This window comes from Cylas formicarius, unplaced genomic scaffold (assembly GCF_029955315.1).
Source record: "Cylas formicarius isolate icCylForm1 unplaced genomic scaffold, icCylForm1.1 PGA_scaffold_8__14_contigs__length_24414737, whole genome shotgun sequence".
NCBI classification, from domain to species: domain Eukaryota; kingdom Metazoa; phylum Arthropoda; class Insecta; order Coleoptera; family Brentidae; genus Cylas; species Cylas formicarius.
Window position 1 is genome coordinate 19,223,694 of NW_026844361.1, and position 19,917 is coordinate 19,243,610.

At 39.4% G+C, this 19,917-nt stretch overlaps 1 pseudogene; it reads right to left on the bottom strand.

Moving 5' to 3' along the window:
- Positions 1 to 9,416: 9,416 nt before the first annotated feature.
- LOC132706493 (fatty acid synthase-like) lies at positions 9,417 to 18,772 on the bottom strand (annotated as a pseudogene).
- Between the last annotated feature and the right edge of the window lie 1,145 nt (positions 18,773 to 19,917).

Here is a 19,917-nt window from a genome sequence, read left to right on the forward strand (position 1 = left end):
AAAGAAGGAGAAAAACTTTTGTAATTATTTGGTATGTACAGTTTAAGGAAAAGTTACCAGAACCTAATCGATAAAATTAGCTATAACATACGGGTATCCAAATCCAAATATATTTTTTACAAATATGAATATAGTTTTTTCAAACAAACTTCTACAGGCTACTATAATATCATTTACAAAACTTCTGGACTCCTCCTGCATTGGTTGTTGTTGATTCGAAGTTGCTAACGTTCTTCAGAGCTTAAATGGATCGAATTTTACTCTGAGCTAATTGACAGGCATAACCATCGTCTCACCTGTATCTCGGTTAAGATTATTAGGTTGCTTATAGAATTCGTTACAGGCAAGAATTTATTTGTCTTAGTCTTGAGACCCTTTCATTTTCTTTGAGTCTTGATATGTTTCGTCCGGTCTCTCCATATGCATGGAATGTTGTAAACTCATCTCGATCTCATTTTGTCTATGACGAATCGAAGATAAATAAATAAATAAATAGTATGAATGCAGATATGAAGTTTGTCTTCTCCAAGCTAACCGAAAACGACAATTCAGAGAAAATATATCTTTTATTTTGCAAAGTATTAAACAATTATAATAGGAATTCTTCATTATTTCTCTGTTGCATTGGCAATAATTTTTCCTTCTAAAGCTAGGAGAATGACTATTTCGCATGGGGACAGGAAAGTGAGAGAAAACAATGTGTAAGTCATGACAGTAAAACGTGCAACTATTTCAAAACAGCGCCTGTCATTTTGCAAGTCATATCCAAGATGGAGTAGCCAACACGACAAACAAGCTTACAACAGCTTAGATGAGTGATTGTTTGGTGAGCTGTGGTTTCGGCACATTTCAAACGCGGATGCGGTGTTGCCGAACTAGCGAATTTAACTTTCCCTATGATCTGAAGATTGGCGTCGTCTATGAATGATTCGCTCCATTTAAAGTAACGTACGCTCGACGCGACAACGTCGCCGACGAAGAGGAACGAAAAAAAAGGGGGGCAGCGGGGGGTGCCGGCGAACAAAAACGAAAAAGGCCAGTACGGCATCATCAGCGGGCGAAACAGACCCAACCCCAGGCAATAATGTAAATTCGCCCGCTTTAAAATATTCCGTTTTAAATTTCTTGCAATAAAGACGGCTATTCTCCGTTTTAATTTTTCATTTTAATTCAGTTTTGGAGCGCGCCCCGGCCGGGCCCCGCTTCGCTATTGGCTGACGTAGTCCGAACGCGCCGAAGAACAAAACGAGAAGAGGAAAAATAGAGGAAGCCCCCCTCCCCGGCCCCCGACGACGTCTTAAAAGAAAAGCGCCAGAGACTTTTTATCGAAGAGGCGGGAGGTGGGGGGGTTGAAAAGCCCGTCGGAAGTAATGAAAAAAGCGGGAGCGTGGGGGGCAGCTTGAAGGGCGGGGAGGCCGCGCCGCAAGGACGTTTAGTTACACCGCGGTGATCTTGCATTTCCCCTGAAATATGCTATAATAATTTTCACATAAAAGAGACGTTTGCATTTTGGGTTACCCGTTCTTTTTTTATAATAAAAAAAATCATAATCAAAGGGACCGTTTATCTAAAATAACATGCTGTAAAATACCTAATTACACACCGATGCGGGCATCACTTTACCACGTCAGTTTCGTTTCCCACGAATCCGAGCTACTTCGGACATTTCCGGGATTTTACCGCACGAGTTTGGGAGCAATCGGATGTTTTCGGAGATATTTCCCACGCTTTGAATTTTGACGTTTGTCAATTCAGACGTTCATGTCAGTGAATGCATTCGTGTTGTTTTGCGAAAAAGTACCCAAAAACTAACGGTCGTAGAAAAAGTATAGTATGCAACACGTTAAGTTTACTCGTTTATTAAACACCTGCTCAGCTCGTGTGAAATAAACTCGTGAGTCAAATGCCGTTTACCGCACTTGTTGCATAATACACTATTTTCTACTCTCGTCTGTAAAATACCTGATTACACACGGATCGGCAGATACACGGATACACGAAATTTAGTAATCCGTTATTATTATTGTTGTTAATTAAAAAAAAAAGGCGATTGTTTGTTTGTTTGAGCTCATTGGTGCCAAGTTACACCTTCAACTGCCTCCTATCATTCTTATCAATTGTCATCATTGCGGCATGTAATAAATAAATAAATAAATAAAAATATAAATTACTCCCTCTTCTCTATCAACTCCATTCCAAATAACAAAGCCAAAGAGACGGCGAAATTCTATCACGGTCAAACAATTGCCGCCTTCCCTCTAAAACATCCAATTACGCACAGGTCAAGTCTCACTTTAAGATGTGAACTTCGCTATCCACTGTCGCAAACTACTTCTGACCTTTGAGGTTCTTTAGTCACGGGTTTGGGAGCTATCATATGTTTGCGGTAGATTTTAGCCAAGGTCTTTTGACTTCAATCATTTTTTGCAAAAATGTACCCAAAACCAAAGGGGCGGAGTCATTCGCTCGGCTAATTAAACCTTCTGCATAATATACTATATTAATGCAAATTAAATGCAAAACGAAAACATTAAAAACAAGTCTTTATCGCTTTTGACATTATGCTATCTATATCACGATATTTGAAAAATATAATGACTATTTATTATACATGGTGTAATTTAATAATTTAGGTGTTTCACCGGATGTGTTCTCAATTATTTTTGTGATTTTGTAGTCAATAGAATATCTATAAAAATGTGTGGTCTAAAATGCTTCATTTTATTTTATTTTTGAGGTTTTTATCTAGTATTTGTCCATTTAATGTAAAGTAAAATTATTTCACTTTTTAAAGTATTCCAAAAATCGTTGCAACTAGCAACTTCTAATAAAAGGACATTTTCCAATAATATAATACGTTTTCGTATAAAAGCAAGAGCTAAATTAAGAACAAATTAAAATTTACGATATCAAAAAAACCCACAGGTAAAAATTTTTGTTCAGAAATCGGCTTTAATTAGGAAATCAAGAAGAAAAACGAAAATCAAAATAAAATGTTGACACTCTGTATCTCGGAAACGACGCGTTTTAGACGACAACATCAGTCAATTATTAAATAACAACCTGTAAAAAACATAAATTGGTAGGAAACTTACAGTTAACTTGTTATTTTTTAATAAATCTGTATGTTTTAATTATAAAATTATTGCCTATTATATACGTGGTTTTGTTATAAGTAATACAATCAAAATATTGCCGCGCAGTTTGGTCCCAATTAATAATAATAATAATATTAATAATAATTTTTGTTAATCCAGTAGTTTTTGAGAAAGTTTAGTCTTAAAACGTTTGAATTAAGTTGCTCGAGTTTTTTATTTTATTTTATAAATCATTTAAACATGAAACAATAATATGCGTTCCTTTAAATTGTATATTAAGATTATGTACGTCACAGCTATGGCTTATTTTATTAATTTTTGCATACAGAACTGCAGAATGAAGAAAGGAAAGAAAAAAATCAGGATTTTGATATATAAATTTTATAATCAAAAAGGCGTTTTGTAAAGAAATATGCCCTGAAAATCTCAAATCTTTGGCATTTTTTTAAAAATCTGTCAAACTATTAGTACATATGTTAAGTTGAGTTTAATTTTTATCATAATGCCTTCTGCTTTGTTGCGTTATTTTTATTTATCACTCTCGTACTGCATTTTAATCACACATTAAAGTGTCTAACCTCAAAAAACTATTTTCAGAAATAGAGTAGGCATAGTCGCTCGGAGTTCATATTGAATACTTATCTTTCACTCAAATACGCATTATAGAGTAGCACTATGGAAAAACTCTTCAAATATACAGCGCAAACGATATTTTTTAGAATTATGTCAATGCCATCTAACCACCTAATTAAATAATTTATCCCAAACAAAAAACTGGGCTCAACTCGCTTAAACTAGATTTTTTTACGGTACAATTATTCCCCCCGCCGCCCGAATGAACGGCGGAAGGAGAAAGAGGCGCCGTAAAAAAAAGTAAGATGGCCGCCCCGTTCGAGCGAAGCAATCAACTCGTCCCAATGTAAATTCAAAGCTCCCTTTTTTCCACCCCCTGCCACCCACTCTCCGACACCCACCCCGTTTGCGCCCCCCTCTTTTATTCTTTTTCACCCTACTTTTACACTTCTCAAAAGGGTCTCCGGAATAAGACCGTTGAGAAAGAGACGAATTTACGGCGCAGTACCGCGCGAGTAAAGGACGGACCGCGGGTCCGGCTTTAGAATGCAACATAAAAGAGAATTTTAAAGGTTCCCCGGGCGGCGCGGGGGGGCTTCTTGGATTTTATTGATTGCTTTGTCAACTTCAAAAGTATAGGCTGAATAATGGTCGCTTGGAAAAGTTGCGACGCGGGTTCGTTAAAAAGTTTTCGCCTAGTCTATCGGCGATTTTAATTTCCCAAGTCGGAATTATAATTAATTTTAATTGGTCGCATGGCTTTTATCAATATTTTAATGAAGGTTTCGCTAGCGACGGCTAATAATGGGCCGGTCCGAGAATATTGTTATTATTATTTAAATGTTTCCCGCAGTCTACGCATTAAAACCAATTCGGACGACTTTAGATGTTATTAAAAGATGAAACAATTAAATGTACACTTAAAAAATGTTTTCAAACCCTCAATAACTAAGCGAGTTAGTTATTACTAACTACTAAATATTAGAAAATATTTGCGAAATCGTGTTTCACGTTATATTTTCATTATTGTTCGTTTAATTATCGTTGTTATCGGTTTTATTATCTTTGTTGTTGTTGGTATTATGTTCTTTACAAATTTTGGTATTATTGGTTAATTAATGCGTATTGAAATAAAAAAAAAACGAATTATTTGAAGCTTTCCTTACTCCAAGTAACCCATTCTTTTGTTTTTGTTGTTGCTACTGTTGTGCTATGCATTAACTCTTGTAGGTGGGTACGCAAATATCAAAAATAACCCTGTATAGATCTTAGAATCATAGGTATAGTCACAAAAGGTAAGAAAGATATAATTATAAAGGTTTCCTCTGGTTGAATTGGCAAAAAAATCATCACACAATGATTTATAGTTCATGTGGACGTTAAACCTCCCGTTTTCTCAGTTTAAAGCAAAATTATTCAGAAATACCACTACTTCTAGGAAATTTTTTTTATCATATACCTTAGAAGGAATTTTAGTCCCATTACTATTTGTTTTGTTCTAAATAAATAAACCTGTGAATTTTGTTCAATTTTTTTTACTGAAAATTTATATTGTTGACACTTAAGATTTATATTTTATTTAGTTTTACTTGAAAAATTCTTTAATCCTTTCATTGGTTACCTGAATTAATATTTCAACAAAAAAACTAACTAAATTTGATCAAAACCAAAATCTTATCAAAATTCAATTTACACTAATTCACAAGTCTGGTGTGAAGTCAAATCACGCCAAATAGAATAGGCAAAGTAGCATGGAGCACATATTGAATACTTATCTTTCACATAAATTTGCATTATGTAATAGAACTGTAAAAGAACTTTTCAAATGCACATGAACCTAAGCCAACACTAACCAAAGCAACCTAAAATGTAAAAAAAATAAATCCATATTGCTGTTACTTTGAACTTTTATACGTGACATATATCGGTTTTAATATTCTTCCGATTTTTGTGCATTTATGAGTGAAAATTGGTTCATTATTAAAATTGTTGCTCGTAATCGTTGCTGGTTTTTCAGATTATATTGTCGTACCAAAAGTTCCATAATTGCACTAGACTTGCGCATGGATTTTGTAAATGGACAGCTAAGAAAGAAGAAAAAAGAACCAATAAATGTTTGATTGAAACTTTAGAGTAAGAAAAAAAAAATAAAAAGAAGGAGTTAGAAGTCAAATCCAGTCCAGAAAAAGAACGCAGTGGTGAAAAACACAACGTTATTACGAGTGATTGGATCAAATGCCTAGTAGAAGCCTTGAAAATACTTCAAAATATGCTATTTAAAAAAGTGTGGACTCCCTGACTTACCCTAATCTTGTCTATTTGTCTATTTACGAAGATTTTTAAAACCCAAACGACAAAGAAACCTGCCTATTGTCCTCGACGTGAAATGATGATATTAATTGATTTTAATATTGGTTAATCCTGTAAAAGCCTTTTTGGTTCCTTGTATGCCAAGGATTTTTCAGAAATTTTATATTTTATATTCTTAATTGTACACATTTTCATGTGAATGAGATCATGCTTACCAGAGAAATAAAGATCCGGATGTAAATCAAAAACAAAAATATCAAAAAATATGTGACCTGACAACTAAAGGCTAGACAACTAGAATATTGTTAGCGTTCTTCATTTAAGTTCGTTTGAAAGTGAAAAACGTTGACTATTTAGCAAAGAAAAAAGTAGTGTAGTGCAGAAAAATAAACGTAAAATTCGATTGGTAATCGCTGTTAAGCTGCGTTAGAAGTTACATTATCAAGAAATTGTTTTAGGTTAGTTTAGTCTTAATCGTAGAGATCTTTCAAAACGTAAATAGTTCTACAGACACCAGCAAGGACCGTCACCGTCACCATCGCATCACTCGCGTCACCAACAACCCCACGCTTATCATCGCGAACCTGCACTCACGCAAACCACCAAAACCAAACGCCGATGTGGCCAAATTGCCGACAAACGAATAACGGGGGAAAAATGTCGAAATCGCGTCGTGGACGGCGCGAGATCGGCGGTCATCCGCCCTGCGAAGGGTTGAAAAGGGATGAACACCGAGGGTCAGCTGTCACGTAATTGTCGGCCCGAGAGAACTGGCCAAACCGGTTTGGATGCAAAGGTCAGCCAGAAGGAAAAAGGACCCCGTTGGATAAACAGCTGTCCCCACCAATTCCCTAGGTTTTTTATTTTATTTTAATGTCGCATAAGATCGAATGAAACCGCAAATTTCCGCATGCTGTATTACTGAATTGAAACGTCAGCTAGTTCAATGAAAAAATTGCCACACCTACTCTATTGGTTGAATTGGGTAGACATGTCCCGTTCTCATTCTTGTGACTCTTCAGAAGTGACACATGGAAAAAATAGTATAGGGCAATATTCTAAAATTTTTCATTTTAAATTTAAAAATTTTTGAGCATGAGCATTTTCAAATCTACTAAATGAAATAATTAATTTTCCACAACGAGTTCGAAGACCAGAATACCTGACAAGATTAATATTTCAATATTTTGAAAGACCTTCTTCCCCAGCATCAAGCCTAGCATGCTCCTGGAGCCCTCTTCTGGCTTCTGGAGAGTTCCACAGCTTACAAAAATCCCCATATAGTGATCCATTAGCTAAGAATATGTGCCAATTTAGCAGATTGTACCTTAGTTGGGCAATCGTTGGGCACGGTGTGAGCACTTATTTCATCACATTTTAATCATTGTGACATAGTTCCTAGGCGACCGAGATTTTGATAAAGTTGAGAATATGCAAAATGAACAAAAAAAGACAGAATCAAGTATCCGACAAGTTTAAATAAACTCATTGACTTAATATGTCCAATAGAAGAAAGTTGCATCCTTATCTAACAAAATTAATTTTCGAACTGATGTGCACAACATAAAATCGTTCTCCTATAATATTATGTTATTAATACTTGATAGTTAGAAATCAGGTTGATGATATATTTTTACATTTTGCTTAAATGGTGCAACCAGGATATAAAATCAATTTTTTCTCTTTTATGATCTTCTCCTCTTTCATATTGGGCATTTCAATTATCTATTATATAAATTAAAATGTAATAAGATAGAAACAAGTTACCTTTTTATTGATCGTCACTCACATAAAAGATCAATCAACTTCCAAACAGTCAACTAACTAAACAGATCAATTCAAGAAGATGCGTGTAGAAATATTGATCATTATAAGCACATCCCTCGAGAATTAAAGTTATCTCGTCGTCGATAAGAAGGAATCCGCTACCCATAAATGTATAGCCTCATTGTCGGGCGACCATCTGTCTTGAGCGTTCTTCAAAAAAAGGACCGTTAAATCTGACCATTTAAATGGTTCGTCGAAAAATTCTCACACTGGTCAAACCGGTATGCAAATGAAGGGGTCACTGATTTTTAAAAAATTCCAACCCTTTTCGCATAAAGAACTGGTCAACCGGTTTTCGGGGCATTTTTATTTTTAGGGGTCATCCTTTCAAGGGATGAAAATGAGGGTAGGGCGCAGGTACAAGATGTGTTTGTGTTGGGACATGCGGAGTTATTGTTCGAAGGTACGACGAGAGAGGAGATGATTGCGTTCGATTGTTAGGCTTTGGTCCAGGCGATTGCTTACATGGGGTGAAGGTATTTATAATGAAGAAGTGAATATTTTCGCGGTATAGAGAGACGAGGCGGCTGTTGTACAGAACTTGCGAAAAATTAGTTGGGTGAATTTTAAGGTAACGTTTAAAGTAAAAACCTCTGAAACTGCCGACACAAGTTATAACAACATGAAATTGGAATAGTTTAACATAAGCCAAATGTGCAAGATTTTGTTAATACGTTAATGTTCTGTTGAATTAAATAAAGGAGTTTCTCCCTTGCCTTTTTTTTGTTTCAACTTTGCGGTACCTGATTTAATTATATTTTACCTGATATTGAGCCACAGGGATTTCCTAAAGAAAAACCAAGACAAACATTTTTTTCTTTTTTCTGATTTTTTTTTAAATAAATAATAATTATTATTCTTACCTGCATATTTAAAATTTTAATTAAATACATTAATTAATTAATTAATTTTAATTAAATACATTAACTAATAGACGAATATAAAAAAAGAACAGTTTAAAATATATACAAACAAGTACCTAGTTACACCACTTCAGTGATTCTATATATTTATATACTACTTAATTAAACAAATTATTAATTCATTCAATTAATTAAAAAAACATCTTATAGGATTAACAGTACACGAAATTCAAACCTCAGCTTTGGTTTCCTCGCTTTTACGAATAATTGAAAACTATTTGCTTTTTGTTTTTGTTTTCTTAATTCCACTCTAAAATATTGACATGCAGCTGTTCATTCAAATACTCTTATTAACCTTACCTAAATGTAAATTCTGTCTATGCGATACAAAAATTCACATCCCATAAAATGTGGAGACATAATTATATGGACTTACCAGGATTTGTTTCAACAAAACATCTCGATCGCCAGCGACGTTTGTCCAACCAAGTCGGTAAACCAGAGATGCAGATTACTTTATCAAAAGACCAAAAAAAAATCAATAAGTAATGATTCCCGGGGTCGACGCCGCTCTACGCGGCGCCACCGTACGGATAGAGAAAGCTTCGAACGATGGCCGCCCCATTTTGGCGCTACCAGCTGGGCGGCTCTCGTTGAAACGCAGATGCCTGCAATCGCATGACACTTCCGCGGCGAGTCGTGTCAAAAAACGCGAAATCTAATCTTAAAACGGACTTATATTTTAAGTAAAATATAAAAAAACGCTATCCTAGAACAGTATCCATGATCGCTGCAGCCAAACTCTGGTTTTCCAATATGGAATTGTGGTTACCGTCGACGATCCGTACTTCTACAGGGTGTTTGGTATAATTGGACAGACCGTAGTCCGGCGATGAGCATCTGGCCGCGCACACTGCCGCTTTATAAAGAACGACCTTGGTTTTCAACTTTTCAAAATTAGGCTCGTACAAGAGAACACCCTTCAACCTCTTGAACGCTGCCCTAACGCAATCCTTAATGTAGGCGGGGCTAAAATCTTCCGTAAACTCCATCACGCCGGTCATAACGTCGAGCTTGTCTTCTAGAGTCTTGGAAACGCACACGGCTTCCTAAAAATAATACCGTCACAACTGAACCGTCCAGTTTCGACGCTCTGAAATCACCATGTGCTTGGCGATGGTCTGCTCATTCAATTGGAAGCGCATGCAACCAGCCACCAGGCTGTTTTCCAATGTTGTCAATATATTTGCCACGTTATCGTCTGCTTCCGGAGTCATCGTCCGAATGAGGACTTTTAAAAAGTCGGGCGAACCGTCTATGCAACTCAACGTTCCGGAATATCCGAGCTCTTCCAGCTCGCTGACAAGTTCTACCGCGACGACAGCGCCAAGCGAATGAGCGACGATGTGGAACGGTTCGGAAGGCGATAACAATTTCTTGATGTGCTAACAATCATTTATAAATAACATAAATTACATCGTATACACACGGTTTACTTACTGGTAGAATGATGGCGACCATTTCGGGAATGGTGTCCTCCTGCGATGAGTTGCAGTACTGTAAACTGTACACCTGCGCGTCCATCAGCGCAGCTAAATGTTGAAGCTGTGTCGCCACCCCTTCCATACCAGGGAGAGCAATGACAAGCGGCGCCCCTATGTTTCGATTTTTCGTTTCTAATTGCACCACGGGAGTATCAGACATCGCCATGTCCGCCACATATTTTAATATTGCGTTTATGTCAATTTGCTCTTCATTAACATCACCGATCGCAGAATCTTTTTGATCGCGCTCTTGCTGCATACCTTCTAGTCTAAAATGTAACACGTTAGCAAAACGTGCATCTCGTCAGAGGATGTTGGTACTTTGAAAAGGTCAGTCCTCTAATCTCGCCGGATGTGAGGTATATTCCGAAATCTCTTTCCAATATCTGTTTGATTTCCACAGCGTTCATCGAATCCATGCCCAGCTCGGCCAAGGTAGAGACCCTGCCCACAGAATTTATGTCTCGTATTCCCAACGTTTTGGCCACTGCTTCCAATATGTTCTGAGAAGACGACACCGTCTTCTTTTCAGCAACCACCATGCTTGACACCACTGCCGCTTCCTCTTGCCTCAGTAATGTGTCTAAAACTTGCAGGCAACTGGCGATAGTTTGGTGCAAAATGCCCGCCGTCTCTATCTCGATCTGCTGCTCCAGCATGTCTGCTACTAAACCTACCTGGAAACATCAAAAATTAGTTATTATCACAAGTTAGCCCATGAGCATGAAACTTACATCCCCAACCGCCCCCCACTCGATGGACAATCCGGGCAATCCATCTTTTCGCCTCTGCTCGCATATCCGATTCATCACTGAATTAGCCATGGCGTAGTTTGTTTGCCCAGCGTTGCCTCTACCGCAGGAAATGGACGAAAATGCGACAAACTCATTTAAATCCGGACAAAGTCGTCTGGAAAGCTCGTCCAAATATTCCGTGGCATACGCTTTTGGTCCAAACGAAGCATGAAATGATTTTTCGTTCTGATTCTCCAAGATGGCGTCCTGTAAGACGACGGCCAAATTGAAAATGCCAGTGACCGGACCCAATGACATCGCTTCCCTTATGAGGGCGTCGCATCCTACTTTGTTGGTGATATCTTCCGTCGAGATGATTATGTTACACCCGTAAGCCCTCCAAGTACTGCCAACAAAACGGTAGTTGCGAAACCCACAATTTAAGGATTCCTGGAGCACTTACCATATCCTAGAGCTTTGGTAGCCGGTAGTTACGCCTTTTCTAGAAGACAACACCAAATTTTTCGCTCCTCTTAAAACCAACCAATCCGCTAGCTCTAGTCCAAAGCCACCAAGACCGCCGCATATAATGTAAGATCCATTAGGGTCGCAGGTGTATCTAAAAATTGTAATGTAACCTCAATGACGAAATGTAAACATCATCTACCTCGGCATTCCTTTTAATTTCACGAGGCCCTGTTCGCCATTTTCCTCTCTCACTTTGATCACAACCTTTCCAATATGCTTTCCTGTTGCCATATACCTGAAAGCTTCTTCCAGCTCATCTTTGTCGAAAATGTTCGCAACCAGAGGTTTAACCGCGTTGGAGTTTATGTATTCCTGCAGAATGTCTTTTAACTGTTTCTTAACCTCCGGAGGTTCATTGAAAAGCCTGTCCAACATCACCCCATGATAGCTCGCACTCTTATTTAAAGCCAGTAGGTTCAGATGGTTGTCATTGGCTAAGTCGAACTTTCCGATTTCCAGAAACCGGCCGTTTTTCGCTAAACAACGAACAGAAGCAAAGAGTTTTTCCTCTGATAGCGAATTCAAAACTACGTCCACTCCTCTGCCGGTTTTTTTCATAACCAGTCGTTCGAAGCTCAAGTCTCTCGAACGCCCTATTTGGCTCTCTGAAATGGTGTTTCTTTTTGAGCGGGAAAAGGACAAGATCATATTGAATACCATTAATTTGAGGAAACTGCTTCTTGATAAACTCTCGTTTCTTTTCGGTACCAACGGTGGTAAACACCTGACAACCCATACCCAAGCATATTGTGATTGCAGCTTGGCCTATTCCTCCCGTACCTGAATGAATCAAAACAGTCTCCTTTGGTTTGATCTGTCCTACCTACACAAAGAGTTCAATCCGTATCCGATGGTAACCAGAGAGGAACTTACCATCACCAAAGCGTAGAGACAAGTGGCGTAAACTACCGGTACGGTTGCTGCCTCTTGCAATGACCAATGTCTGGGAATATCCCAGAGGAGGTTTTCGTCGACCTGAACCAACGTTGCCAGCGCCCCTTGGGAAACCATGCCCATCACTCGTCTGCCGCTGAAGCAAGCAATCGATTAATTATACTTGTTATTCAAATCCAACACTGCTGAATGAAACCTGCAAGTTTTTCCGGAAAACTCGAAGCCTTGGACACACTCCTGGGCCCTCCTGTCTTTGGTGATGACGTCCACGTTTATTTTGCCTGAGGCTGTCATGACGTCTCTAAAGTTTAGCGACGAGTAGTAGACCTGCAACCCAAGAAATTGTATTTATTTTGTGTTATGCTTATGATGATGATACGGTCTGTCTTGTATAAAGTGCAAATTTTCTTCTGGTATTCACTCACCCTAACTACGCTTTCTTGCGCTTCCAACCTTAATGGTCCTTCAATCCACTTTATGCTTGATAAATCACCACGCGTCGTACTGTTGGCGAAGCAATGCTCCCTTTCCACCTCCTTCAAATCACCTACATCACCACTATTACAGACACATGACTGGACTCAGAAATACGATTACCTAACGGCATATGTCTATAGGTCCCCCATCTTCCATCCATATAAATGTTAACCGCCATGTTTTTGTCGAGTTGCTGTTGGTAGAATTCAGAGACAGGATTGAATTCCGGCGCCTGATCTACAATAAACACCATCCGCACGCGCTCACCATCCGGTTCCCTTCTCAAGCAATTCACCAGTCCCATAATTCCGCTCAGAGGCTCACCCTGGCTGTATATAATAACCTCCGAGTTGCCTTTCAGGGCCGATTGCAACTTGGGCAGCCACTTGAATTCCCTGTCTTCAATCGAAACCCGAACCACCCTGTAGTGATCCGATTTCGGAATCGTTTTCCTGAGAAATACGAGCTTCTCCGCATCCGTTGTGAACACGTTAAGAACGGTCAGACCTGCAGCGAACACTAATCCGACGTCATAGGTCAAAGATTCTCTTGATATCAGATAGCCGAACTCAACAGTTGCGTCCAACGCTTCCTTGAGAACCTTTAAGCACACCAATTAGCAAATGGGCAACACGCTATTTGTTTAATACGACTAACCAAAGAACGATCCAGTAAGTTCGATCCTACCACCATCGTGCAATCAGTTTCGTGTCTCAGTTTCTTGTTCTCAACTTTGACGCTCGCGTTTTCCACATTTGGAGACAAGACGGTAACGTTACATTGCACCAAAGGCTCGTCGATGAGAAAACCTTCGATTAGAGGCGCAAGTAGCTTCGATTCGTCATAAGTGGCTTCGTCTACTAGCTCCGCAACCTTCATCTTCAAGCCACAAATGTTTTCCAGAGCTACTTGCAAAAGAACTCGAACCGAATTCTCCAAACTCAAGTCAGATTCGTTCGCGATGAACTGGTATTTCTCCAACAAGGGTAAAATCGCAGCTTTCCTTCTCGCTATCGACGTAGCTAGGAGACCTCTAATTTCGACACCCCCCGACCTAGAACGAAGCGCTGCTCGAACTAGGCTGACGCTAATGACAAAACTTACCTGATTACCCCAGACTGCTTGCTCACATAAACCGGCAACCGGGGATACTCTACTCCATCTCCGACTTTTTCCACAAATTCTCGGTGGAAAGTAGGGTCGATGATTAGTTTGGCTATACCAGTGGGCACGTAGAGCAGTCTCGTATCTTCTCCCAAAATTTTCATCTGCAGCATGTTGTCGACAAACGCTACCCAATTGTGGGACCACTCTATGATTCCCTTGGTGGCTTCTTTATTGCTCTCGGCCAACCCTCTAAACAATCCCCTGCATCAAAATATAATTTAGAATCATCTGCAAACGTCAAACGAAAGCCCACACACCGGTAGTTGTAACCTCTAAGTCGAAGCTCCTTATAGATATCGGAACTGCTCAATCGTACCTCACCAGTCTCTTCGCATCTCGGAAGCGGTAAGTTAACAGGATCACCGTCCATTTTGATAATACCCGTTACCACGGGCACATCCCCTTCGATTATCTCAAACCTGCCGCTCTGCTTGTGCAGCATTACAGACAGATCCAGTACTTCAAGATCGGCAGGTTTGGGAACCGTACAGGCCCTCTTGAACTTGCAGTTCTCGAATACCACCTTGAATTCGTTCGGATCCACTCCGTATACTTGTCCTAGGGTGCACCAAGCTAGGTATAAATAGCCACTTGCCGGAAATAAATTTCGACCTTGAACGCCATTAGGTTAGCAGTTAAGCGGAGGATCGAGGAAAGATCTTACCATCAATAACGTGACCCTCCAGGAACGTCCAGGATTCGATTCTCGGAGATATCTTCACGCTCATCACCTCCTTTGAGGAGTCTTCCTCAATAACGGCGTAGTCGGGTGTCCAGTGCTCATAATGATGGCACCACTTGATTTTGGTCGAGATCATCGGAGTACCCCGGCTTACAGGAAGATCGACTTTCGGGTAAAGTTTGTGAATTTGAGGAGTACATCCCAGTTCATACAACCTACGATGGAGCATAGCAAAGAAACTACTTGGTAGCGTACTGTGAGTTACCTTCCGATGGTGTCCAGTATCCCGTTGATACCGCCGCTGTAGTCAACCGAGACGACACTGAGAGATTTCCTTTTCAGCAAAGGTAGCACTTGTCCAAATTCAACAATTATCGCGGTCTTGGGCACCTTTCCCATTGTTTCGGGAAATTTTTCTCTCGTCTTCGTGTCGCCGTTCAAGGTCTTGTAGCTCTTGAACTCCTTACTTATGACGGACTTGAAATTGGAACCGAATTCCTTTTCTGCAATACAAATCGAGGGTCACACGGATTTAGAGGCATCCCTGATGGCCTTTACCGAACTTGGTGAATATGGGGTTCTCCTTCTTGTTGTTGACGTTATCGACGGAATCGACGATTTCAGCTATCGCGTAGGCGCACTCCAAGAACTCCTCGAGCGTCAACAAGTTCTCGAAGTACGCACCGGCGAATTCCCCGAAAGACTTACCCATAACTAGGGTCGGCTTCAACTCCAACTCTTTAAACAGTTCCACCAAAACGACTTGCGTCGTAAACATGACCAGCACCCTATTTAGATCGCACGCGGTCGAGTTTTTGAACAAGCTCTCCAGGTTAATTGATTTCTTTGAGAAATATCGAGCGATTCTCTCCCTAGCGCCGACCAGACAAGGAATGTCAAAAAGATCCGGTACCAAGTGCGTCATGTCGTTGGTTATCACTCCAAAGTAGACGCACAGTGGCCGGCCTATGTCCGGTTGCCACCTGAGGGACCTCTTCAACTCTCCTTGCTTAGAGACAATGATGTAGCCTCTATATAGATGATTCTTGATAGGCTTCCTTAAATTAGTCAATATAGATTGCCTTCCAGACGATCACGTAATTTACCTAAACACGTTGTGGATCAGTCTGATGTGCTCGTAGTCAAACTTCTCCGCGACGTCATCGACTAACGAATGGATCGATTCCTCTGTACGTCCGCTGACGCAAACCAGTCTGGGAAAGTCGTCGGTAGGTTTGGCGCAATTTATTTTCTCTTTGGGGTTCCACTTAAGCAGTGCATGGGTATTGGAGCCTCCGAAACCAAAACTACTTATTCCTGAAAGATGATGGAAGATTACGAACTTCGGTTGTTAAAACTGACGAAAAACTTACCAATCAAACCGTTTCGGTCTCCCAGTGGTGTCTTCTTAGTGACCACCCGCAATTTTCCGTTACGGAGTCCCTCGATCTCCCTTCTCGGTGTGTTGAAGTGCAAATTCGGTGCGATCGAGCCTGTTTCGAACGCGATTATAGCCTGTAAACGTAGCACGTTAGCAAACCGCACTTGTTTGACATTAAAATCGTACCTTGGTGATCGAACATAGTCCCGATGCCGGTTCAGAATGGCCGATATTTGATTTAACGGATCCGATTATCAAAGGAGTACTTCTCCTCTGCGCAAAGAACGCGTCGACGCATTTGAGTTCCTCCGGATCGCCGGCCTTGGTGCCTGAAAACTGAAACGATTGACGAACCTCAACCACCAAAAGGATTCAAGTTCACCTGTGCCGTGAGCTTCCAAATAGCTGAGGTCTAGCGGATCGATGCCGCATTCCGCGTACACTTCCTCCAGCAGTTTCTTCTGTACGTCGCCATTAGGGTAAGTGATACCCTGTTCCTTGTATCCGTCGCAGTTGGATTTCGCGTGGACCACTCTCGCGTAGATCCTGTTGCAGTCTCTAGACTTCTGCAGGAAAGCAGCGACCACAGCTTCGGACCTCGCGTAACCAGAACCATCTTCGTCGAACACTTTACATCGGCCTTCTTTGCTCAGGACACCGAGTCTATTTCAGCTAAGCTGTAGAGTGGTGCTTCGAGGATGTTTTTTAGTAAAGCCGCTTACCTAGCGAACTGCAACGTGCTGTTTCTGTGTAGCACCAGGTTGGCGCCGATCAAGATGGCGTTGTCGCACTTGCCTGTTCGGATCGCTCTGTAGGCGTCGTCCAACGCGGCCATCGTGCTATTACAGGCCGTGTCGATGTTAATGGATATTCCGTGGACTTTAAGGAAATAGCTGATGCGATTCGCGAATATCGATTTCTCATTGCTACGAAAAGTGCGTAGAGAGAAATTGCCGATTTAGAACATCGCTTCCGTTTACCCTGTGATGGCGTAAGTTTGCGGCTTCAGATTTTCGAAATACCACTTGAGTTCAGACTCGGAGTAGGAGGAGCCCAAAAATATACCCGTGTTCGATCCTTCGAGGTCATCGGGGTTCACTCCTGCATCTAGTATAGCTTCGAAAACTTTTTCGAGCATGATCCGCGCTTTGGGCGGCATCGAGTGACTCTGACGTAAGTGGACCCCTGAGGACGCCCGGGCGTATCGAAGTAGCAACCAAAGCTGATAATGGGCGTGTCTTACCAAAAAAACCGCAGTCGAACTTGTCGAGTACCGGAATCTTGCCCGTACGTTTGGGAACCTCCGGATGGGTGTGCTTCCACCTGCGCTCGTCTTCGGTGACCATGTCGACTTTGTTGAATAAGTTGTTCTGGAATTCTTCGACGTTGTTGCTCTCGGGGAATGCGCCAGAGAGCCCTTGGTTACGCAAAATCGCCATGTTATTTTTCGTTATGATGAGTGGTCGACCGATTGATATTAAAGCAATTAATAATAGCAAACTTTAATTTATTCAGAGTAAAATGGAAAATTATATCCACTTTAAAATTTAAAAAATCGTGTAATGTAAACAAGAAATAGAAAAATGCTGTTAGCCAGCTTAACAATACCTTGGTTTCCCAATTTGTATTTAATAATAATAATAATAATAATAATAAAAATATTTGTGGCCAAAAATTCCTTTTATATAAAAAATAGTTTTATAGTAGATATAGGGGGCAAATACTGCCCGTTCATAGGTTGGCTCTAACATAAACTTACACCTACAACTACTTACTATAACTTACAACTACTTAATATTGGTTGTGAGTTGCACCTCGCCAATTAAACACAAATAGATTTTATTTTTTATTAATTTACAAATTGAAAAGACTTTTGAATTTTATTTTTACATTTTATTTATTCGATTGTAACTATTCTAATGTTATCTTTAACTTTTTTTAAGTTTCTTTTTGTCAACATTACTTATTACAACATTACAATATTTTACTGCAAAATACACATAGCTTCTTTGGCCAATAGCTAATAGCAATCAAACTTTTTTTTTGAAAAATAGGAGGTTGTATTTGTAAAAAAAAATATTTTTCTTATTTTCATTTTTAAGTGTTTGTTCACATAATAGTATGATAACCATAATATTGTAAAATAATTGTTATTCCTATAACTATTTCTACTCACGTTTAGGTATATGTACGTTAGCTTATTACTGTATTTTATAGTGCAAATAAAGTTCGATTCTATTATTAGGAGAAATTATTTTGCTAAGAAATGTACTTATTCAAATACCAGTACCTTATTTTTAGCTATGATTTTCTTAATAAATAATAATAGCAATAATAGTAATTAATTTCTACCAAAGCTCTGCTTAGATACTCTAGCATAATTTTAAATATTTTTCATAAATATTTTGTTTCCGTACAATCCATGAATAATTCTGCTATAGCAAACTATTTATTTATTATTATATATCAAACCCCAAGCAACTTGACTTTTTTACTTTGATTAAAAAAAAATCATTTTCAAAGAAAACAAAAAAAAATTCGAAAACTCCCATGGGTAAGAAATTGCGAATTGCTAACGGCGCACTTACCTGATATGACAACTTCCTCGCCAGTGGAAGGGTGAGCCAAATATTGACCAAATTTAAATCCATTGTCGTTATTGTTGGCACTGAATGTCGCATTTTCGACAACCATGACTCACAAATTTTTCTCCACGAGTTTGAACCGAATTATTTGCACTAACTACACTAACTTCACCAACTAACGATCGAAAAAAAACTTCGAACGGACTTAAATACACTCGGTTATGGTAATTTTTCTATTTCGGCTAAGCAGAATAGAATTATCGAAAATTTTTCACGGGCAATGAACTTGTGGACCTTATACCGGAAGTGCGGCTTTACGTTTTGCAATTAATTGCCTTTTTGTCATAAAAGTGGTTCCCATGAAATCCCCTCAAAATGGTTTGCTGTTTGATCCAACAGAAAAAATTATGATTACAACGTTGTCACAATTTTATTGTCTTTTTTAATACTGTTTAATACTTTTAATGATTTCCTGATCATTTTCGGTTCTAGCAAAAAGTGGGATTGGACTTCAAAATTAAACCAAATCTAGTTACAATTTTGTTCATAATCGTGATTTTTTAAGCCAAGTCTAGTCAAACAAAATTATTATTATGTTATTTTCGGAAAATTCCCGACTTTTATTTTAACTAAAATCCATATGATTTTGCTTTTTTTTTTGCTTTCTTCGTTATATTATTAACGAATATTATATTGATTATGTCCACTTTTTACAACCCAATATTAGGACTGCTTTCAAAATACTGAAGGTGCAGGCTTATTCAGGTTTTGCGGTTTGAGTATTCTAAGGGAAACAAATCTTAAATTAAGGAGTATAAAAAAATTCAAGATTTAACAGCTGTCAGTTTGGTTTGGCAATTCATCATGAATAGACTCACGCCTGAACGACGCTTGCAAATAGTGCAATTTTATTTCGAAAATAATGGTTCTGTGCGGAATACGTATCGCGCACTACGTCCATTTTATCGCCGACAAAATCGTCCATCAGAGCGGTTAATTCGATTAACCATGGAACGTTTTCGCACCGCGTTTTATTGATAACTCGCATCCACAGAGACGCCGTACGGTGCGTACAAAAGAAGCTATTTCTGCTGCAGAGCGTATCCGCCATCGAGCACAGGAATTGGATCCCATCCACTTTATGGAAGATTTTGCAGAAGGACCTTGGTTTACGTGCTTACAAAATCCAACTCGTGCAAGAATTGAAGCCAAACGATCATCAAGTAAGGCGTAGATTCGTCGAATGGGCCCAAA